The 23,971-nt window shown below is 45.2% G+C and overlaps 1 long non-coding RNA gene across 2 annotated transcripts in view; it reads right to left on the bottom strand.

Moving 5' to 3' along the window:
- Positions 1-648: 648 nt before the first annotated feature.
- Positions 649-23,971, bottom strand: part of LOC111091612 — a 39,409-nt gene continuing 16,086 nt past the window's right edge. Inside the window, exons 5-8 of one of the 2 annotated variants that reach the window (XR_005375374.1) lie at positions 15,364-15,517; positions 12,670-12,882; positions 6,288-6,392; positions 649-1,949 (exon numbers count right to left, since the gene is read on the bottom strand). This is a non-coding gene — a long non-coding RNA (uncharacterized LOC111091612). The remainder of the gene's footprint in view (positions 1,950-6,287; positions 6,393-12,669; positions 12,883-15,363; positions 15,518-23,971) is intronic. The other variant, XR_005375375.1, reaches the window with a different exon arrangement.

The following is a 23,971-nucleotide window of genomic DNA, read 5'->3' as shown; positions in this document are numbered from 1 at the left end:
GTAACAAAGGCACCATTCTGACGAGTCATGTTGATAATGGGGGAGACTCTGCATATGGCGGGGGGCAGCTTATGAGAAATCTCTGTATCTTCCTCTTAATTTTGTTGCGAACATAAAACTGCTGTAAAAAAAAAAAAAAAGTCTTAGGGAAAAAAGAGTTGATGAGAACAGGTTGGATCTGCTCCATGGTCCTTAGGCTTCTACATCTCCAGCCATCTCCTCCCCGACCTGGGCCTGGTGGACACAACCGAAAGAGACCACCTTCTCTCCGTGCAACTTCAGCCTACAGGTTTAAAAGTAAAACTCCAGCCGGTAGGCCTATGGGACCTTGACATTCTGCCCTGGGACTCATCTGTTCCCTCTTCTTAAACCCATGCAGACAAACACTTGAACTTGTCCTCCCTCCCCAGTTTGCATTATGAAAAGAAAGTAGATGAGCAATAGCCTCAGGGAAGCATGACTTCATAAACCAAAATAACTAGATTTGAGGATATAATTACTATAAAGAAAGACAACCCACAGAACAACACTGAAAGCAGATTTATTGAAACAAATGATCCAAAAATGTGAAATAACCATGCCAAAGACCCTCCAGGAGACATGGGACGACATAGTAGGAACATAAGCAAGAACAAGAAACCAATAAGAGATACCAAGTGGAAATGCAAGTATAAAAAATATAACTGAAGTAAATAATGAGATAAATGGCAAGATAAATTTGAAGAAAAATGAAGTGGTAAATTAGAAAATCAGATGGAGGAAACCATAGAAAATATAAAAGGAAAGCGTAAGGATATTAAAAATAGACTGTAGGTAGGGCAGTATCGTGAGACAGTAAAGAAGAGAATCCCTAACTTTGCCTGGAAAACCCAAGAAAAGCTTAAGGAACAGAACTCTTGAACCGAGATGTAAAGAATGGTAGGAGCTCGCCAGGTGGGCATGGAAAGCAAAACCATTTCAGGCAGAAAACACCAGTGCGCGCAGATGCATGGAGGCATGAACGAACATAATTGCTGTGATTTGGGAAGGGCAGGGAGGCTGGCGTGTCTGGAGCAAAGGCCACTCAAAGGAAAGTGACGATGGCTGATGAGGAAAGGCAAGCAAGAGTCATGTTGGGAGGATTCTGGGGAGGTACATAGTATAATTGTCCCCCATTTTAAATCTGAGGAAGCTAAGTGAAGCTCAGACAGCTTGAGTGAGTTGCCTCAGGTCAGGCCTCCAACTTGGGGGCTCAGGCTTTTTTACTGCCTCACAGGTCCTGAGGTTACTTAGCTTGGATCTTCAGGGTTGGGCAAAGTCGGCTAAAAAAAAAAAAAAAAAAAAAACCCACAAAACAGAAATGAGGCTGAGAAGTAGGTGAGCCATGAATGAGTTCAGGATCCAATGGGTTGTTCTGAGGTGTGGAGTGTCTGGCTGATGACTAGAAGTTCAGGGTTGAAAGGAAGAAGACCAGATCTGGCCATCACCAGCATCCGGAGGTAGGAGCATTCACGGGAGCAGTGGAGTTGCAGCCATAGGGCCCCTTGTAACGTTGGCAGACATTTTCTCAGGACAGAAACATTTCCCTGAAGAACTAGGGCATCACTGGCCTGGGGAGGACCCCGGAAAGGCCCACAGTCACAATGACTTGGTGCTTCCTCTGTCAGACCCCCTGTCCAGTTGTGGCATCTTCTCCCAACTGGACACTGCTGGCACGTGAGCTACTCCTGGATGGGACTGGAATCTGATGGCAAATTGCCTCTGTCAATCACCCGGTGAACCTAAAGTGTCCTTAGACCCGGACCATCAAAAGTCTTTTGAATTCTTTTGAGTCACAGCCCATCCTGGGATGCAGGAATAAGGCGTAACAGAGTCCCTTGGGAAGCCCAAGTGGGGAGGAGGTGTCTCTGAATTCCTGCGATGCAGAGAAGCATCCTTTTATCCAGAAGGTAAGTATCATTACTTCTGCCCTGTAGGCAAAAAAAAAAAAAAAAAAAAAAAAGTCTTAAAGAGGTTAGGAGACCTGCCCAAGGTCACACAACTATTAAAGGACAAAGTCAGGACTCCCATGGAGAGAATGATGGCCCCAGAGCCTAGGGAAGGGAAATGAAATTAAACTGAGTATCCAATGGACCCGGCACCCATTCTCGCTCTTGCTTCTCAAAGCCTGGTGCTCAGGGTGGGTCGGGAGGGAGAGGTCCGTGTCTTCTTTCCCAAGAAACTGGAGAATCCAGGTCACCATTTGATGAAAAGAGAGCCTTGCCCTGCAAGTCAGAAGAGCTAGGCCACAACTGGCTGTTGGACCATGACCAAGTCACTTCCCCTCTGTGGTCCCCATTCTCTCTGCATATGGAAGACTCTGGAACCCCAGGTCTCCGGGACTGGCAGGGAGCTTCCCTGAGACCCTGAGCCCCAGCTACCAGGGCTGGGAACACCCAGTTCTCTCCTCCCAATGCCTTCCCTCCTCTCCATTCATACCAGCCATTCCTGCTCGGGCTTCCCAGCTGAGGGCCGGGTGTGGATTGTTCGAAAAGACATATGGCATCCCCGTGCAGCCGAGAGTCCAATCTCGAGGGGAAACCATTGTTCATTCATCTGGACCGAGTGACATTCTTTATGCAAGAATAACTCTTGATTAAAGGGTGAGTTTTAATGGAAACTAATTAGGCAAACTCTTTAGCCTGGGCATAATGATCAAATGAGCTGTCACACCGTACCTGATACAATGATCTCACTCGCTACAAGATTTTATTCCTTAGCAATTACACTCCCACATGGCACTGCGTGCCGTTATTGCCTGGAGCACACATGTCAAATTAAAGACCAACTTATGCACCTGATATTTAATTATTGCCTAGTACTACAGACACCCGGGGAATGTCAAAGTGAGCAGTCCTGCTTGGGAGAAACGAAAACTGAAATCTTCTGCAAGGGAGTGAAAAAAAAAAATAGGGATAAAATATGTATAGGCTACTATGGTTTCTTATTCAGCCGTCTTACAATTCACAGTTACAAAACCTGCTCTCCCCAACCTTGAATAATTTACCATTTTTTTTTTCTTCATCCAGAAAAGTCAGCAGAAGGAGAGTTGTAGGTAAAGGCACAGGGGCCCTATTGGTATTTGTTTACCGATTTGATTGATGCGGTCCGGGTCTGGTCAAAGTTGAACTCTTTGTACAAGTCATTCTTTCCCTAATAGGCTCTGACAGGAAAGAGGGTGCCTCATATGCCTCTCTAGCCCAAAGGGAAATGTTTGCCCTCAAGGCTGAGCACTCAGGAAGCCCCATCTTGCACTTCAGTCACACTCAGTAACAAATCTGAGAAGTTGACCAAAGTTTCTCCCTGATGCATTTGTCCCCAGGTTGGGACAGTGAGCAGCCATTGGGATGTAAGGATTGGTCTCTACTTCGACTGTATGTTAGAAGAGTCTGGAGAACTTTTCAACTTACTGATGTTTGAATCCTATCCCAGACTAATTAATTAAATCTGGATCCTAATTATATCAGGATCTGGAGAGGAGGACTGGGCAATTTGTTTTTTTAAGGCTCCTGCGATGATCCTGATATTCAAGTGGAGCTGAGAACCACTGGTGGGGAGGCCACCAGCCAGACACTAACCAGTGCGGAGTGTTATGGGAGCTGCTTTCTGCCCTCAATAAGACAGACTTCCAGGCCTCCGTTCTTCACACATGCTGTTCTCGCCTCTGGAATGCTCTTTCCCTGTCCCTTCTTCCTACCTGGGAAACAAAAACGGTCCTCCAGCACCAAGTGCAAATGTTTCTTTCCTATGACGTCCCCCTGGGTTCCCCAGGAAGAGTTGCTTCAGCATCCCCCAAGAGCCAGACACAGAGCTCAAAGGATCATTGAACCGAATTGCTTTCCTTGGTGGGGGTTCAAGAAGAGAATCCCCATGTCTCTAGCAACCATCTGTGTGTCCCAGCTGAGCAAATTCTAAGAATGTCTTCGTCCCTTTTGCTCCAGATAAAGAAATTCAAATTACCCATTATCAGAATTGCACTGCCTAATACTAAAATGCCTTAATGTGAGTGCTTTTGTATTTAGTAAACTGCACAGCTTGTGAAAACCCCCTCCAAACATCTGGCAGGAGGCCCAGCAGAGGTAAGGCTGGAACCTCTAATGATGGCAACATGTAAACAAGTGTTTTGTCTCAACTGATCATCATTAACTTCCAGTGTCAGACTCACCCCCAGAGGTCTGGCTCCTCAGCCTTGCAAAGGCCTCTGGGAAACAGCAGCTGGGATGGGGCCTGTGCACAGACGATGGGGAGGGAGAGGGTGGGCAGGCTTGTCACTACCAACGTGGAGAAGCAGGAGGTGATGGGAGCAGCCTGGGAGCAGGTGCCTCTGATGAAAGGCAGTAGGAATCGGGGGGTCCCTACTATCCTCTCAGTGACTTTGGTGCCAGGCAAGGATTTACTCTCAATTATGCCATCGGCTGGCCGTGGGAAGAAAACCTCAGTTTCTCTGTCAAGTAGAGGCAAAGATTCCTGCTTTATAGGACAGTCGTAAGAAGTATGTAGGAAAATATGTGCCGAGGCTTCTGGCACAACACTGGCTTTCAAAAAGCAGATGACAGAGGGAATTTCTTTCTCCGTTCTTCCCTTCAGATGTTCCTAAGGGGGACCTACACCAGTCTGATGACCCTTTACCCAACTCAGAAAGTAAAGGGTCTGATCCTCACAGTCACTGGGCTGAAGTTTGTCATGTCTGTGCACATGGATACTTAAATAAAACTCCATAACAAGAGAACATTTTTATTCTCTCTGACTATTAACAAATACTGGTGCTAAGTAATCATTCACACTATATTCAAATCCAAATGTGAATTCATTGAGTAAATATTAATTAATTACTATGTTCTAGGCACTATGTGCACCAAGATGATTTAGGAGTGTGTCCACAGCCCGGATTCCTCAGAAAGAAAACCCTGAGACAGGCGTCTGCAGGAGGAGGTTATTACAGAATGTGTTTAGGGTCCGCACCTGTAAAAAAGAGAACTGTGTCCCTCCAAACTTTATGTGTTAAAAGCCTAACCCCCAGTGTGACTGTATCTGGATACAGGGCCTTAAAGGAAGTCATAGGGTGGGACCCTCACCTGCCAGGGCTGGTGTCCTTATCAGAAGGGGAGGGAACACTGGAGCTCTCTCCTTCTGTGTTCTACAGAGGAAAGGCCACGTGAGGACATGGTAAGAGGGTAGCTGTTTAAAGCCAGGATGAGAGGTCTCACCAGAAATTAAACCCACCGGCACCTTGACATGGGATGTATATAGCCTGCAGACCTGTGAGGTGACAAGTTCCAGTTGCTGAAGCCAACAGTTGGTGGGTATCCTGTTACAGCAGCCTGATGAAGGAAGCAGGGAGGGGTGGAAGCACACATTGAGCTATAATGCAGGCCCGATAAAGACCTCAAGTGGAAAAAAAAAAAAAAAAAGACCTCAAGTGAAGCCATGAGGAGCTCTGGAGCTAGACTGGCCCTTCAGAGTCATCTCCGGTTAGAATGAGGGCCCCCTAGGGCCTCTGTCGTTGGAAGCAGGCTGCTCTCGAAAGGAGGTGGTGTCTTTCCACCAAGGCAATCCCCAAGAAGGTCTGGCAAGACTCAGGCCATCACACAGTCCACGGCAGTGAGGGTCCCTAGGGACCTAATGATGAGTGCCTTTTCCCAGCACCCACCACGTGCCAGAAGCCCCACAAATGTCATTGTATTTGCTCTTCACAGCACTCCTCTGTGATGCTACCTATTTCCCAGAGAAATGAAACGTGTCCAAAGCCACAAAGCTGATAAGTAATGAAGGCAGAACCGAAGAAGAGGCCCCTCTTTCCCAATGACCCTACTCTTGCATTGACATCATGCTGCCTCCCCTTTAGAAGCTTCATCTTTTGCAAATACTCTCTGTCCTTTAGAAGTCACATGTCCCCACAGAACCCCGTGCCTCTCTCTCTTCAAAGTCTATAGAACTTTGCCCTATAAGAGTACTAGTTAACACTTAGTTAGCATTTACCATGTCCCAGGCACTGTTCTAGCACTTTCCAGATATTAATTTATATCATCTTTTCAAGAAGTATTTCCTCTGAGGTATTATTTTCATCACCCTCGTTTTACTGATGAGAGGGCTAATAAGACAAAAGCTGTTAAATAACTCTCCCAGTGCCCCCAGCCAGGGTTTGAACCCACACGATCTGGTTCCAGGTATTCTACTACTGTCTTGGGGAGCTTCTGCCTCCCTCTAGTCTACAAGCACTTGGAGAGCGTAATCGAGTCTTGTTCATTTTTTCCACCCTAGTGCCTTACCTGTGACATACACTAAGCTCTTGGTAAGATTTTCCTAAACAACTGAATGATGCCTTGCACGTGAACATTTTGAAAATCATTGGACTTGACGTATATGGACAAAGCCTAGAAGAAAAGACAGATGAATAAAATATGTTAGTTCTGTTGAGATAATTGATATCATGGGTGAATTGTTATTCCTTTACTATTTGGATATTGTTAGAATATTGGTCTCTAGGAGCTCAGATGGATGATGGCAAACTTTCTCTACATTCCCTATCACGTCACCAGAGCGGACACCTATTACATTTCTGATGGCACTGCCGCTGGGAATGCGGGCTTCCCCAGGTCTCTGGGAATCTGACCCAGATCACATCTCAGCATCACAGCATGGTGCAATGCCTTCCCAGGGATCCCATAACCAATTCTTAGATGAAAAGTTCAAAACTCCCAATGTCTCAACTCAGAGTGATCGATACCCAGCAATGACGTAAAGAATAGTTCAGTGGCCGTTTAAACCTACTTCGAAGTGAACTTAATGACCGAACATATTCCCAGACCTTCTGTCCACTAGGATGTTTAGATGAACAGAGCCTTATACACACCGTGAAGCTGATAATCAAAACGAGCCAATGGCCGGAGAGGCTCTCTGACAGAAATTACATGGTCTCCTCATCTCGCTCCCATACTTGCTGTTCACTTTATATTCACTCCTTCGTGCATGCGTGCATTCATCCATTCAGCAAATGTAACTGGGATTCTACTGTGTGGCTCTAAGGATACAACAATAAACAAGCCAAACGAGCTCCCTTCCTTCACGGAGCTTATAGTCCAGTTAGAAGATAAGAAAAATTAGCAAATAATATAACTTCAACTCGTGATCATTTCCACAATGAAAACAAAACAGGGAACTATGATGAAAAGTAAGCGAGCTGCAAGGAGAAACTGATTTTGAACGGATGGTCAGGGGAGGATTCTCTGAGGTGACGCTTGAGTTGAGACCTGAATAACAAGAGGTGCCAACCTTTGGAAAATTTGGGAGAACAGCATGTCAGGCAGATAAAAAGTACAAAGCCCTTGAGGGCAGGCTAAGCTTGCCAGTGTTACAGGGAGAGAAAGCAAGCCAGTGTACATGGGGCAAGTGGGCAGCAAGGAGAACTCGAAGATACAAGGCTTCAGAAGCAGGCAAAGGACAGACCATCCGGGTTCCTTCCAAGCCAAGGAGAGGAGTTTGGATTTTATTCCTAGCACAAGAGGAAACATTGGAGAGCTTTAAGGAAAAGAGAAACGCAATATGATTTAAGTATTTAAAAGATCACTCTGGCTGCCAAGTGAAGAATAAACCATAGGTAGCAGATGGAATTTTGGAGTTTTGGTTCACTTTCTATTAGAGGTCTGGTCTACTGATTTGGCTCCTGGTTCCAGCCTCAGAGGTCCTGCTGAGAGGTCACATTCTCTAGCACCCTCCCTCCCCATAGTACTAAACTGTTGCCTCTAGCCACTTCAGCCACCAGCCCACCTGCCCAGCTGGTGCTGCACATGTGGGGGTCAGATAGGTCTTCTGGATCCTGAAAGGCATTGGGTTAGCTTATAAACACACTTGTAAGATCTGAAGGTGCCCATTGCAAGATCCACGAAAGCCAAGGAACGAGTTGATACCGTTCACCAAGATTTTTCCAATGCTATACGGAGTGGGTGCTCCAAAGATACTGGTTGGGTGAATGGATGGGTACAGATGTGCTGGGAGTTCATTGTCAGGTTGGGATGGATGGGATGGAGGGGGTCTTCACTGGGAAGAAGTCAAAGGAGGCTGCAGTCCAGCAAATATCCCCTTATCTTAATGGCTCCACACCGGCTGGGGTAAAGCTGCCCAGAGGCCCCTTCTTGGATCAGGTGGGAACCACGAGGCTGCCAGGCTGGTTCATTAGTGGCCTGACATCACACATCTGCAATTGGGTAATTTCTATGTTAACTACTACCTCCCACTATAATGAGTGCTCATAACTATGTTTTATATGAAGCCGATTGTGCATTTGCACAGAGCCCATAAAGGGGCAGTGATTATGAACTGTGCTGGTAGTCTGTGGGACACCCTTCACCTACTACCCAGTCCAGATCCACCCTGCGCCATGCATGTGATCGACAAAAAATGGGTAGTTTGGAGGGGAGGCAGCGTGAGTACAGGATTCCTAGCAGACCAGGGAGAGTTTCTGGGATGTGCCCCTCTCCTAAAACACCCTAATACAAACCTATTAGTATTCAAGACAGATTCAGAGCTTGATAAAAACATTAGGTCTAGGAAAAGGTCATTTAAATTTTTTTTCTCTTTTTTAAATTATTTATTTATTTGAGAGAGAGAGAGAGAGAGCAAATGAGAAAGAAAGAAAGCAGGAACAGGGTAGGGGGTGGGCAGAGGGAGAGGGAGAAGCTGACTTCCCCTGAGCAGGAAGCCCAACTCAGGGCTTGATCCCAGGTCCCTGGGATCATGACCCGAGCCGAAGGCAGACACGTAACAGACTGAGCGAGCCACCCAGGTACCCTCCAAAATCTGTTTTTCTTAACTTCCCTGTTACTCTCTCACACAATTATATATAAGTGTAAAAACATATGCAGACTTGATTCTGCTTTTACTGAATTTTGTTCTTGAAAAGAATCCCCCTTCCTTGTGTCTGGGCTTGGCGATGGGACAATAAAGGGCCTCAGAGGGCCGGCATAAGGTCGGAATCCATAGACTTGGCTTCTGTTATAATGTCCATACTTCCCAGCTGTGCCACCGCACACAAGACCACCCTGGGTCTCAGTTTCTTCATTCATAAAGTGAGATCGCCATACCTGGCATTTTTGGCAGGGTTGTTTTGAGGATTAAAGCATAACAATGTGTATTGAGATTCATCAGTTTCAGGCACTTTCTATGTGTCCATTCATTCAAACCTCTCAACGACCCTTGCAGTAGATGCTGGTGACACCTCCGGTTTTGACATGTAGCAACTGAGAAGATAGGAGGCTCCTAAGTTAGGGAGTTGGCTCTGAAGTTAGTAAGTCATGGAGCTGGTTGATGGAGCCAAAATCTAAGCCCAGGCCGTCTGATGCCAGAGCCAAAGAACCCAGTATAGTGCCTGGAGCAAACGCTAGAAAAATAAATGACAGTTCTTATCGTCATTTTTACCAGCTTCAGGCCAATCCCAGCACAAATCATTATTACCATCATCAGACCTTGGGTCTGATTCCAGGTCCATATTAAAGGATATGGAGACACCCTGAGGGGCCTTGGCAAGGCAGAGCCAGAGCTACCTGGTGCCCCCAGAGTGTCTCCTCTCAGCCACTGAGGGGACAGAAAAAGCCAAAGGAGTGAGGCAGAGACCAGGACAGCAGGAAGAGGACACAGAGCAGATGACCAGAAATCTGGCTTCCAGTCCCTGACCACACTTTCCTGCCATGGCACCCCGAGCAGTGTCAGCTGCCCTCAGGAGGATGGCAGGGCTCTCTGGGCTGGCTCTAGGCCCAGATAGGAGGAGTGAAACTTGGGGCTGAGAAGTCCAGGATGCTCATGCTGAATTAGGACTTCGACTGAGCAGGGGTCATGGACCCCATCTTCCTGAGTTTTCTTCGTGGAGGTCACCCATCTTGACCAGATGGTCCAGCTCCTTCATCCTTCCGTGTCCATGCCAAAAGGTCAAATGTGGAGATCTTCCTATACGGGGTCAGAGAGCCGGAACTCTGGCCCTGCCCACCAAGGATCTGTGGCATACCCCAGCCCAGTGACAGCCCCTTCTGGCCTCAGTTTTTCCCATCTAAAAAATGAGAGTGTCAATAAAACACATTTTAATAGCTCTAACATCTTGAAAATTTCACATCCCAAACCTGACTTCATCCACAACCGTACACTAATATCCTTGGGGCAGAGTGATTTCATTTAGGTCAAATGATTTCCCTGCACATAAACAGGAGTGAAACAAAGGCCCCCTTTCTGCAAGTTGTTAGCTCTCTCACACACAGGCAGGCACGCATGCACACACACACACACACACACACACACACACACATACACCCTCCTAATGCTTATATAGCCCACCCCCCATCCCAGTCGTGCACAAAGGCACACACACAGCTCACAGAGGCACAAACACCTGGACTCTCTAAGCTGCTCCTTCCCCCACCCCACTCCTGCTTGCTCCCTGCCCCCCAACCCTTTCCAACTCCCCTGCTGAGAAGCTGAGCGCCCTGGTGGCTCTGTGAGCTACCTAACCTGATGGGCTGGTGCCACCCAATGGTCAGGCTCAGAAATGCAGCCTTGGTTCCAAGAGTCAAAAGGGATTGGAAAGGGTCCAGGTCACTGGGTCCATCCCTCTCCTAACAAGGCTGTATCCAGAGCTGCCATAGACAGAGAAAGCTTCCATGGTCTTTAAAACCCTTCAAATAAGGCATTCCTTACATGACATCCCTAGTTCTTTCCCAAAGATCAGGAGATTGCCATTGACACTCTGGGCAGCCTTGCCCTAGATCCTAAAACTTTTGGGTACAAGCTGCATTCAGCACCATTCTAGAAGCTTTATATGTGACATCTGTTTAATGCTCACAACAGCTAACAGCTAGCTTTTCAGGGAATATATTACCATCTTCATTTTAAAGACCTGTAACCAAGAAGGAAGGGTGCTCAGGTAGGACTCTGGCTCTAATTCAGTAGCCACTTGGCCATCCTGGACCTCAGTTTTGTCATTATTATATGATCGGTTCCAATCACTCATTCAATCATTTATTTCTTCAATGAGCATTGCCTGAGCACTTATTATAGACCAGGACCTGTGTTTAGTAGGGCTGATAGCAAGTACGTAATGTGTGATCTTTGCCCTCAGGAGATCCCAGACTTCTAGAATGGATGACAGCTTATGCGCTCCTAGGTCCTTGACTCTATAACCTTAGTGGCTCTATAACCTTAGGCCTTGCCTAAGGAGAAGCCAAGGGGAGGAATGCAAACAAGCTGTAGTGCAGAGGGACCAGGTAGCCAGCCCACAGAGCAGGAGGGAGGTCAGTGTCCTATCCAAGAGTTCTGCAATCCATGTCCTGCTGGTCCGGGGACTGGTGAATCTGAAAGTGCCTCAAACCTGTACAGGGCCCAGATCCATTTGAGAAGGGAGGGAAAGAACTGTGGTCATCTCTGGCTTCAGAGAAGGCACCAGAGGCTTCTGGGGGTATACAGAGAGGTCAGAGCCAGAAGAGGGGAAGCACATTAGAAACTGGGAGATGAACAGATAGAACAAAGCTTTAGCGATACCTGTGCTTACTACACCTGTGTCCTCCCAGGTTCACACTGTCCTATACTCTAATCCCTCACGGTTTACCAGTTCTTAACCTTCACTCTTTCTCTTACTAAATAATAGACAAAGTAAGAGAATAAAAGAATCCTAGAATGCCAAGCACTGGAAGACATCAAGTCCAAACTTTGTGAATGAGGAAAATAGGACCAGAAAGTGTAGAACTTGTCCCAGGTCACGCAGCCAATGAATAGTATGGTTGGGCCTAGCATTCAGATGTGAAGACGTTCCAGTATGAAGAGTTTTTCCTACTTTTTCCTCCTTCTTTTCCATTTATATGCAGTTAGGCAGTAATGAGAGTCTACTTCAATTCTGAAATACATTTTTATCCCTTCCTCTCTCTTAACTTCCTCTATAAGCCCCTTGAAGATAGAAATCTCTTTGTCCAAAACCTTAATACTTAGCACAAAGATTGGATAGATGAATGGATGGATGAATGGAGAGAAGGAAGGAAGGAAGGAAGGAAGGAAAGAAAGAAAGAAAGAAAGAAAGAAAGAAAGAAAGAAAGAAAGAAAGAAAGAAAGAAAGAAAGAAAGGAGAAAAGAAAGAGAAAAGAAAGAAAAAAGATAAAAGAAAGAAAAAAGAAAAGAAAGAAAAAAGAAAAGAAAAGAAAAGAAAAGAAAAAAGAAAAGAAAAGAAAAGAAAAAAGAGAAAGGCATAGAAGCACGGGCAAGTGAAGTCCTTTACATGGAATTTCTGTACCCAACTCTTACCTGATCTCCCTGTCTCCATTTCCCCCACAATCCAGCCTATCCTCTATGATGATGGTAAAAATCCTTTTACAAATAAAACAGAGTATTTCTATTTCCTGTAATAAAAGCACTTGAAGACTTTCCTATCATCTAATGAGTAAGTCAAGGCCAGTTATCTACAATACAGTCTAAATGAGTCTCGCAGCTACCACACCAGGGTCATGTGTTATTAACCATATAAACACATATATATTACACACCCTAAGCTCTAAAAACGCTTAACTTATTGTTCTATGAAGGAAGGATAGATGGCCTCATTTCCAGAACTTTCTTGTGCCATTCCCATATTCTCAGATTCCTTTCCTGCCAGGAACAGAAGCTGTTAAAATCCTAACCAACCTTCAAAACCCAATTCAAATGCCACCTCCGTGAAGTCTTCCCGAATTCCCTTGATGAAACTGCTATCCTCAGAGCATGCAGTCCTTCAGGCTTTGGTAAGCATAGCACACTTCATTCTGCCCCTCTGAAAATGACCTTTCAAGACCTTTATGCTGGACATCATAGTTGGTGGTTTTTATGTCCATTGCTCCCAACAGACTCTTGGCCACGGATCTGAGGATATGACACAAAGTAAGTGCTTATTTGGCATTTGTTGAATGGACCTTCTTCTTACTACACCATATGCTCCAATTGTCCCTGAGGGTGCAGTTATATTTTATTCTAAAACCACTTAAGCTACTTCCTATGCCATTAGAAGCAGGAGTCCTAGAGGAGCAGAACACAGTGTCTCCAAAGAGCCACAGCTCTAGGGCAGGGACAGGGTAGGGCTGTAGAGCTGGAAGTATTATGTAAGCCAAGGCAGATCGCTTAGGGAGGAGAGGCGTCCAGGGAAAAGAACTGAATTCCATTGGCGGAAGACCTGGGGAGTCCAATTTTGTCTCAACGTGGGATCTTATTCACGATTAGAGCCGGACAGCTACGGATCAGGCTGCCTCAGGGACTCGTGAGCCCTCTGGTCCTGCGAGTACATATGTAGTGGCTATAGATGACCACTGAGGACAAGTACGAGGATACAGGATGTTGCATAGGGGACCACAGCAACAGGAGTGAGGTCAGACCACGTGACTTGTAAAGCCACCGTCAGCACTGAGATTCTGGGATCCCATGACACCTTCCAAGAGTGGTGCAGCAAAATTACCAAAAGCTACAGTCGTCTTCTATTGCCTTTTCCCACCCTTAATTTCAGAGCTCACTCTGACCCTCCAAGAACTCTGTCACCACAGAGTTGCTAGGGGTAGGAGATGCTCCTCTTGATGCCCCTCTAATATTCCCATAGCCCACCCTGGGTGTCTCCTGAGTCTTGGTGGACAGTTATCATATTCACTGACCTCTCAAGAGGCCCTGGTGGGATCGGGGCCCAGGTACCCACAGCAGTGACCCGCTCACTAATTCAGCTTTCCTTGGCTTCTCTCCTTTCTTTGTTCATTCCCCCTGCTCTCTCACTGCTTCCTGGAATCACTTTCTAAATAATCTACTTGTACCCAAATCTTTGTCTCAGGGTCTGTATTGGGGGGATCCAACTCGTTCTTCATGGTCAGGGGCCAAACCACAGATTTTGTGGTTACTCAGCACTGAATAGAAAAGCCAGTTTGGTGAACTTGGGAGAGGTAATAAACCTCTCTGAACCTACTTCAACAGGTAACAAGAAAAAAGTTGCTGAGGCCTACTTCTCAGACTTCATAACGTTGTGTGTGACAGCTCTCTACAGTTACATTCGCGGAGTCCTTACTATGTGCTAAGATAAACACCACATATATAATCTCTAATCACTAAACCTTATACCAAACAGAAAGTCCAAAGAAGATTGTAGTGGGCTGATGGTGCCCACCACTGCTCACTCCCTGCCAAAAGATATGCCCATAAAAATAAAACGAAAAAACAAACAAACAATGAAAAAAAAAAAAGAGAGAGAGAGAGATGCCCATGTCCTGACCCCTGGAACCTGTGATCTTATCTTGAAAAAGGGTCTTAAAAATGGTAATGAAGTTAATGATCTTGAGATGAGAACATCCTGGATTACCCAGGTGGACCCCAATTCAATGAAGAATGTCCTTGAAAGAGATAGACTAGAAGACACAGAGGGGAAGGCGTGAAGGCAGAGGCCGAGATGGGAACGATGCGTCCACAAGCCAAAGGATGCTTGGAGTCACCATAAGCTGGAAGAGACAAGGAAGGATTCTCCCTTAGAGCCTTTAGAGGGTGTTCAACCTCTTGACCCCTTGCTTTTGGATTTCTGGCTTCTAGAACCATGAGGGAATATATTTCAGCTGTTTTAACACACCAAGTTTGTTATCATCTCATACGGTGTCCCTGAGAAAATAACATAGTAGTATTACTGTCCTTGTTTTGCAGGTAAGAATACCAAGGCTTACAGAAAAGTGACCTACCCAGAGTCATCCAGCCAGAATATGGCAGAGCTGGGATTTGAACCCAGGTCTATTTGACTGCATAGTGGCCCCTCTTAACCACCACATGACGGGAATTAAGCTGTGCCGTGTGCCTAGCACTGTGCCAGGTGCGTTACAGATGCTCGGAGAGTGTTCATTTCCCCCCTCTACACTTTTCCTTCCTGTTACCCAGACCACCCACTGACCTTTACGAGGTAGTCAAGAGTTAATCAGATAACCCTGTTCCTGCTAATCCATGAGCTGTCCTGGAGTGGGTTCCACTGGGATAGAATTACACATGCCGAGAAGGTCCTTAAGAATTGACTTGTCTGGGAAGCATTTCAGCTCCATGGCAGCTGGTGGAAAAGATAGATTGGGGCCTGTGCCTTGAGTTAATGTCAGTCTGAATTGAAGATGTGCCAGCATCATCAGGATAGATTCTTTAATTAACCTGCTAATCCTGTCAGGGATTGGGTTCACTCTCTTCCTCCAGAAATGTGTTAGGTGTCTCTTCTTTCACCACTTTGTCATTTGCTCTATTTTAGATTCAAGGTGTCCTTTTCGCTGTGCTGTAAAAGGCGCTCTGTTCCTCCAAGTCAACAGCTGTTGGGAAAGTGGCCCCTCAAAGCAGCATCTTATTACTTACCCACCACAGCTCCTCTCACGCTGTCTGCAAGATGCGACTCTTCAGCAATTTTGATGCAATGAATACATTTGAGCAACTATTTTGTGCTCGGCCCCGATCCATGTGCTGCAGAAGACCAATGAGTAACACTCAAGTCCCGCCTTCAGGCACCTGCCTGCAGAGAGAGAGAACGGAAAGCAGACAACTGTAGTGTTTGCCAGTCTTTTTACTTCATCGTAGGCATAAAAAGGTGGTAATAATTTTAAGAGGAAAAGTAAGAGAAATTCATAGGCTGCTAGTGGTCAGAGGCAACCGGCCCAGGGATTCCAATTTCCCAGGCCCCACCAAATCACCCTACAGGATTAGGGAACTAGTATCCCTCACCCACTAGTAATCCACTCCCCCTGTACCCTTTGGGAAGGCATGCTGGTAGAAAATCATAGCTTTCATCTGGACTCATTTGTGTTCCACCAGTTGAAAGTGGATTCTGCAGTTAAAATTCAGCATGGTCATGGGGATCCCTGGGTGGCTCAGCGGTTTAGTGCCTGCTTTCAGCCCGGGGCATGATCCTGGAGTCCCAGGATCAAGTCCCACATTGGGCTCCCTGCATGGAGCCTGCTTCTCCCTCTCTCTCTGCGTGTGTCTCTGCCCCTCTCTGTGTTTCTCATGAATAAATCTTTAAAAAAAAAATCAACATGGTCCATTCTTCCCCAACTTGTCGAATATGTGATATCAGTGATGAACTTCTCCTTAACTACAACCTTTTCTGCACCCTCTACCCCCACAATTTTTTTTTCTTTACAGCTTCAGACCCAGCTATCTCTAAGCTGCTAGACTGGGCTCACAGGAAACAGAACAAATGGGCCAGGACAAGTTATCAACAGGAAAACTCAAAGACAATAATGTTTGGTTGAACAGCTTGTTTTGCTTTTTGTTTTACTTGCAGACATGGGGGTGGCTTTACAGTTTGTTTTCTGGTATTTGCATTTAGAAAGATGATCTTTCAAAAATCTATAAAAGGGGCCCCAAAGCCAAGCATTCTACAACCTGAACAGTTTTTTGAAATTCAACGAAACAAAGTAAGAACTAATAAAATTGTCCCCCATTAAAAATACAAAGAAAGATGCTCTGGAGACTATAACATTCCTGTGTATGATGAAGAACTGATTTTTCCTCTCAAAGGTTGTATTTAGTTGTACTCGGTATTGCCCTGTCATTTTGGTTTTTTTTTTTTTTTAATGTTTTAAAACTTAAATTCTCTGTCATTTTTATCTACAGAGTGGGGGGCGGGGGGACAGGAAGCTAATGAGACAAAGCAGAGTCACGTGTGATGTGTTGGGAAGAGCACGCCAGAACTTCAGTGGTTTCCTGCCAGCGACGTACACTTGAATCTAATCATGAGAAAACATCAGGCCAACCGAGAGTGAGGGACACTCTACAAAACAGATGGCTTACACTCTTAAAAATATGTCAATACCCTCAGCCTCAGAAATCATTCCAAATAAAAGGACATTAAAGTTTCAAGATCCTGAATTGGATCTTCATCCAGAAAAAAAAAAATGCTATAAATGACATTGTTGCCATCATTGGTAAAATTTGAATAATGTCTATAGGTTAATATCAATATTAAATTTCTTGATTTGGGTAATTATATTGCAATTACATAAGGAAATACCCATGTTGTTAGGAAAAACACTCTGAAATAAGGGAGGAATATAGACATGTAGTAAGGAGGTAGGTAAATAGGTGGATAATGGGTTATGGCAAAAAATGTGGCAATTGTCAACAATTGGTAACCCGGGTGTATGGTATATGGGAGTTCTTTCACTATTATTGAAACTTTTCTATAAAAGTTATATATCCGTTATATTGGATTAAAGCACACCCAATGACTTCATTATAACTTGATTACCTCTGTAAAGACTACCTCCAAATAAGGTAACATTCCGAGGAATTAAGCATTAGGATTTCAACATATATGTATCTTGGGGGGCACACAATTCAACCCCTAACACCCACGTGTGAATGTGAAGTCCCAGACTCCATTATTTCCCACAGTCCTTGTAGCATTAACATTTTACATTTCTAGAAGTTCAAGAGACCCCCAACGTCCAATCAATGCTTATTGGCCGGCCAGACCTCTACTCCGACCCATTCCAAAGGTACTGAATTTCACATGCCCAATCCTGCAATGAGAAAACAAATCAAACTTTGGAGAAAACAAATTAGCAGCCCATCTCTACATCTTTTGAATTTTCAAAGTAGTACGATGGTGATGTTTAAGAAGACCATCCGGGCTTGATATCCACCACAGGTTTTTTAGTATACTTCCTGTGGCTGCTGGTTGAAAGATTAGCAAATCCTTTCGATCATTCTTTGCACGCAAACTTACCGAGTGCCTACTATGGGTCAGGCATTGTGCTAGTTCTGAGGCAAAGGCGAACAAGACCAACATTCCAGGAGAGCTTGCATTCTAGTGAGAGTAAAGAGGGCCATGCTTAATTGCCAACTAAACCCTTCTGTTTGGATGGAAGAGCTAATTACTTCCACATGAGGCTATTCCACTCACAAGGTGTGCCCTGGGGGGAGCTTGAAATGGGAAATGGCTGTGAATCTACCCCTCCCTCAGCGAGCTCAGTTCCCACTGACTTCTAATAACGGAGCTTCTTAACTTTCTTGAGTGTGACGGTGGGTGATTCTCAAGGATAATGTTGACTGAGGTTTGCCTTACACTGTGGAACTAAACACACACACACACACACACACACACACACACACACACACACACACACACTTCCGAAGCTGCAAACCAACTGATGTACCTAGTTTATGGGACTGTGATCAATCACCAACTTTGGTGGTTAAGGGTGAGAATGAGAGAAAGTGGACAATTTATAAGAAAGAGATAGCAAACTAATAAACTCTCTATTCCTCAATCTCACAAACTAGTGTTTTCTTGTTTGTCTGTTTCTTTGTTTAAGCAAGCAAAGACCCGTGCTTAGGGTAGGAGCTCCAGATATCGTGCCAAAGGACTTGACGTCTCCAAGTATAAATTACAGGGTGTACGAAATGGAAGCCTAACTGCAAAGCCAGAAAGTTCGGACAGAAATAAAGCCCGGACTTTTCTCGCAAAGGCATAGGGGTTCTGTCCCAATTCTGAATCCATCACAGGCCCTTGATTAAAATCTGTTGGTTAAAAAAAAAAAATCACCTTTCATTATGATGCATTTGCTCATTTTTCTTCCGTATTGAGAGTGACAATTTCCATTTGCGACGATCAGCCACAACATAGATGCAAATGCGCTAAGTAAAATTAGGTGTATCAGAGCGACTGTCTTATAAAAGACCATTTTACATCCTAACCCAGCAAGCGGAGAATTAGTCCTGCTCTCTGTACTATATGCAAATGCTCAGATTATAGCTAATTATATTGTTGCAAAGCAGAGCCAAGAAACTGCTACAATACTCCTAGTCTCCTTGGGGAACACGCCATGAAAAGAACTTTTTTTTCCTCCTTTGTAAATTACACTATGATATAATTGGGTCTCACTGTTCATGTAACACCCCGCTCCGGGATAGCGCAGGAAAAACGAACAATGTCTTACTAAGTCCCTGTTAAGATCATTAAATGTAGATCACAACACACTAGCAGGCGCCCAAATCTTAATGTGTCACAGTAACAAAACCGGGAAAAGAAAAAGTGACAAGTTGCGTCATATTATTTTTCTCCTACAATGGAGTTTAAGGTAATAAAGTGTTAATGAATTCGGCCCTGCGTAGTTGGCATTGTGAGAGAACTTCTTTTTATTTTTTACTACATTGTAGGAAAAATTGTCATATTCTGTTAGGCAGCTGTTTAGAGAAAAGCTTTGACAGTGTATAATTGACTCTATTTTTACTGCATTTTCATACGGCATTGTTAGGTTTATATACTGTACTGAGTTCTGCTTTTCAGTTTTACACACTAAGAAATTTTCCCCTTAGACAATTTTTTTTTTTTTTTTTTTCTGGGGAAGAAAGAGAGCCCGGCTAGCCACTCAAAAGTAGCACTTCCCCAGCTTCTCCCATTGGCCACCTCCAAGAGAGTCCTTGAATTATTGTCAGCGTGCTTTCCAGGAGAGGGGACCTCTAAGATCGTAGGCCCCCAGCCTCCAGCTGGAGGAACATAGAGGTACATTTCTAAAATGACACACGCACAGCGCACCACAATGGCAACTATAGTTCTTGGTTGGATGTTTTCTCCGGGAAATACGCATCGGGGAGGTGCGGGGCATTTTTCCTCTATGTACAGATGTATTTTTGCCCAAAGCCTCTTTCTGGGAGGGGGGGGAGTTTAGAAAGCCAGCCCCCCGACTCCTCTCCCTCCCAGGCTCTCCCTCCCAGGCTGAGTGGGTGCCGCAGACACACCTGGCGGCTGCTCTAGTCCCAAGATCGTGTGCATTTTCAAGTTTAGTTTTATTTCGGTTTCGATTCAAGTCATAGATTGGAAGATATTCCACATTTGTCTCTTTTTTTTTTCCTCCTATCTCCAATGGTAGCAATGTCACATTGCCTGCTGGGTGAGAAGAGCAGCGACAGGAGAGACCTTGACAGCCAGGACAGCAGGGGCCCACACATCAGTGGCTCCAAACTTCTAGTGCTGCCATCGGCATGTGTCCTGTTGGAACATCGGGCCGAGTGAAGACTCTGACCTTTTTTTGTTTTTGTTTTTGTTTTTTAAGATTTTATTTATTTATTCATGAGAGACACACAGAGAGAGAGAGAGGCAGAGACACAGGCAGAGGGAGAAGCAGGCTCCATGCAGGGAGCCCGATGCAGGACTCGATCCTGGGACCCCAGGATCAGGCCCTGGGCTGAAGGCGGCACTAAGCCGTTGAGCCACCCAGGCTGCCTGACTCTGACCTTTTGGAGTCAGAAAGGCCTGTGTTTTCATCTTGGTCCCATCATATTCCGACTGTGTGACCCCAGGCCAGTTAATCTCTTAAAGCCCTTTCAGAGGGTACCGACCACTGAACTACTCGCTAGGGTGTTCTGAAGATTAAATGAGATAACGCACTTATAAAGCACTTAGCAACATGCCCGACACATAGTGAGCTTTCAATAAGGCATTGCTCTGGCTGTTATGATCCATGACGGACAAGGACCCAGCGCATTAATTTTTTTTTTTTATAAAAGGGAGGCATTAATACTCTGATCTTGACAAACTGTAAATTGATTCTCTGACTCTTCCACCCCCACCCCCGTTTGTGCACCTTCCCCTTGTCTATTCATATTTTTCTGTGAACTTGTGGCTGCTGCCAAATGAGTAGAGCAAAATGGGAACTCAATTTAATTGAAAACACATATGTCAATGTCACAATGTGAGAAAGGTGCCATCGTTTGGGCCATCACTGGCCATCACGCACACACACACACACTGCGTGTGTCTGAATCATTCTGTGGGTCTCCTGGGGGGAAAAGAAACACCACTATTTCTCAGTGTAGGGGTGATCACATGCGGAGATAAAATGAATGCCTTTCTAACGGTCATAATAACAGCTACAACTTACATAGTGCTGTTACGTGCTCTTTATACAAATTAATAGATTTACCACCCACTGCAATCCCAATATCTATTTTACAGATAAAGAAATTGAGGCGCAGAGAGGTTAAGTGGTTTGCACATAAATACACAGAAAGTAAGGGATTGGGCTGGGATTCACACCCCCAAAAAAATGTGGCTTCGAGAACCATGCTTTTACCATTCTTTTATGATCTAACAGCTGCCCCTTATTGGACATTTCTTCTACCAGGAAGTCTGTGTTTATGGTAATCACATTTGCCCATCCTTACTCAACATCATAGAATTAGTAAGGAACAGAACCCAGATCCCAATGTAGGCCAAGCCGACTCCAAAGTCATGCCGTTAGGCCCTGGAATATACAAGCTCCCAAGTGAATGAGTGGCGACTTTTGAAGAAACTCCAGGCGACCCAACTCAAGTGCCGCCTCCCTCAGACACATTTCCATCCACACCTGCTTTTACTCAGCTCGCCTCGTTGGGAACCCACGCCACCCTTAGCACCTGCATCTCAAGAGTCTGAGTTCCATAATTGTGCCACATGAGTTACTTGAAGTTTCCTGAAGAAAAATTTAAGTCAGTTGAAAGCCAGGCTCCTATCTTTTTTTTTAAGATTTTATTTATTTATTTATTCATGAGAGACACACACAGAGAGAGAGGGAGAGGTAGAGACACAGGCAGAGGGAGAAGCAGGCCCCATGCAGGGAGCCCAATGCGGGACTCGATCCCGGGACTCCAGGATCATACCCCGAGCCAATGGCAGGTGCTAAACCTCTGAGCCACCCAAGGATCCCCCAGGCTCCTATATTTCCCCTCTTAAAGCCCCAGAGCATCCGGCACAGAATGGACACTGTCTCATGTTGGTGAAGACTTGACATGAAATCTAAAAAAATGGGGACAGCAAAGAAAAAGACCTGGGCAATCCTGGTGCCTGAAATTCTCACCCTTTGTCCATGCTCCAGTTATCCCTTTAGTAAGACAGAAACTAGTCGCTTGGTATCAACAGCAAACGCACAGAGCGGCAGAGACAATGCCATTCTCAAAATGACTTCTGATGATGAAGCAAGAGCAGAATCAGAAGGCAGCTCTCATGCAAATTTCCTGGCAATTATACTACAGAATCCATCAAACCAGTGCATTATTATGTGACTTTAACTTCTGAGTTTGGTAATAGTCATGTCTAATTCTCTTATAACAGCCATGGCTACTGCTTTTACCTTGGTACTGGTTCTCATGAGCCACTGAGTGGTCTCCCCATCTTAGTCTATGACCTCTCGCTTCTATCTTATGCGTGGCAAAAATAACCTTTGTGCTCACCAAATTCCTTTCCTTTTCCTTTGGGGCACATAGATGGATAACATTCCCAGCCCTCTGCAGTTAGTTAGGACCATACGACTGGGTTCTTTTTTTTTTTTTAAGATTTTATTTATTTATTCATGAGAGACACAGAGAGAGAGGCAGAGACATAGGCAGAGGGAGAAGCAGGCTCCCTGCGGGGAACCCGATGTGGGACTTGATCCCAGGACCCCAGGATCATGACCTGAGCTGAAGGCAGATGCTCAACCACTGAGCCATCCAGGTGTCCCTATGACTGGGTTCTGACCAATGAAATGCAGACCGACATCCTGCATGCAAATTCCCATGTGGCCCATAAAAATCCTCCACTTGTGATCTTTTACTATCCTCCCATAGGAGGTTCACAGTGACCATGTACTGATGCTGAAAATAGGATCACAAAATGGGAGACCCCAGGTTCCTGAGTCACCATTTGGCAAAGAGCTGCCTACCCACACTGAACTGTGAAGAAAGAAAAAGTAGAATTTTTATCGGATTATGTCACTGATTTTGGAGGGTCGTGTGTTACAGCAGTTGGTGGTCACTCACTCACTCTCTCCATTATGGCAGATGAGTCAGCCTCTAGAGGAACTCCAATAGTATCGCTTCCAGAAGTTGTCAGGAATTTTCAATCCCACACAGGAGCGTCTTCTACCCAGAGACCATGTCTTGGTCAGCTCTGAATCCCCAGTGCTTATCACAGGGACTGACCCAGAGGAAACCACTTCATCCAGTAAGTATTTGAGAATACCCACTGTGTACCTGACATTCTCACAGGCATGGGGAGACTGGGTGAACCAGACAAATTTCCTAATCTCCCAGAGCATATGTTCTAGTTCTAGGAGGAGACACAGACCATAGCATATGAACAAAAAATACCTTAATATTAATTCAGATACTAATATTTTGAAGGAAATGAAATGAAGCCAGATATAGAGATTGAGTTAGAATGGAGGACTTTAGTCCATAAGATGATCTGAAAGAGGCTTCTCCAAGGACATGATGTTTAAACTAAGACTTAGGGACGCCTGGGTTGGCAGCGGGACGCCTGCCTTGGGCTTGGGGGTGGTCCTGGAGTTCCGGGGTCGGTCCCCACATCGGGCTCCCTGCATGGAGCCTTCTTCTCCCTCTGCCTGTGACTCTACCTCTCTCTCTCTGTGTGTCTCTCATGAAAAATTAATAAAATCTTTAAAAAAAATAAACTAAGAATTAAATTTGTATATCTATACAATCATTTAACAAATAGTTCTTGAGCATTTAATAGGTTAGTAGCTACGCTAGGAACTAAAAATTGGTAGATGTTTGCTGAGTGTACTGCTGAATAAATTTAGCATGAAATCCAATTCTTTAACTTGACATTCATGATCTGGCTTCAAGTCACCTTCAACAAAGAAAGAAGATCAAGGCAGTGAAAGGGGAGAAAAAGACAAGGATAAAAGGTCAGAGTCAGAGACAGGACACAGAGGGGGAGGGGACACAGACTGGGGGTGGTTTGACCCTGTGCCATTCCATTCTCTTTGATCTTCTGCCCCTGCAGCCAGATGACAGGTGCCATCTAAAATTGTGAGGCAGCTCTTGTCTCATCTGACTCAGTGAGGGCACCTAGGATCCCACTCCTAACAACCCCTTGGTACTAGACCAGCCCCCTCAGCAAATGGTTCCTCAGGCCCACCCAGCCCTTGGTGTCCAGATGGGTCCCCTTTTCCTGACCTCCTTCAGAGAGCTCAGTCCCTAC

This window comes from Canis lupus, chromosome 21, assembly GCF_011100685.1.
Source record: "Canis lupus familiaris isolate Mischka breed German Shepherd chromosome 21, alternate assembly UU_Cfam_GSD_1.0, whole genome shotgun sequence".
Taxonomy (NCBI): Eukaryota; Metazoa; Chordata; class Mammalia; order Carnivora; family Canidae; genus Canis; species Canis lupus.
This window is presented reverse-complemented; position numbering and strand designations above follow the sequence as displayed.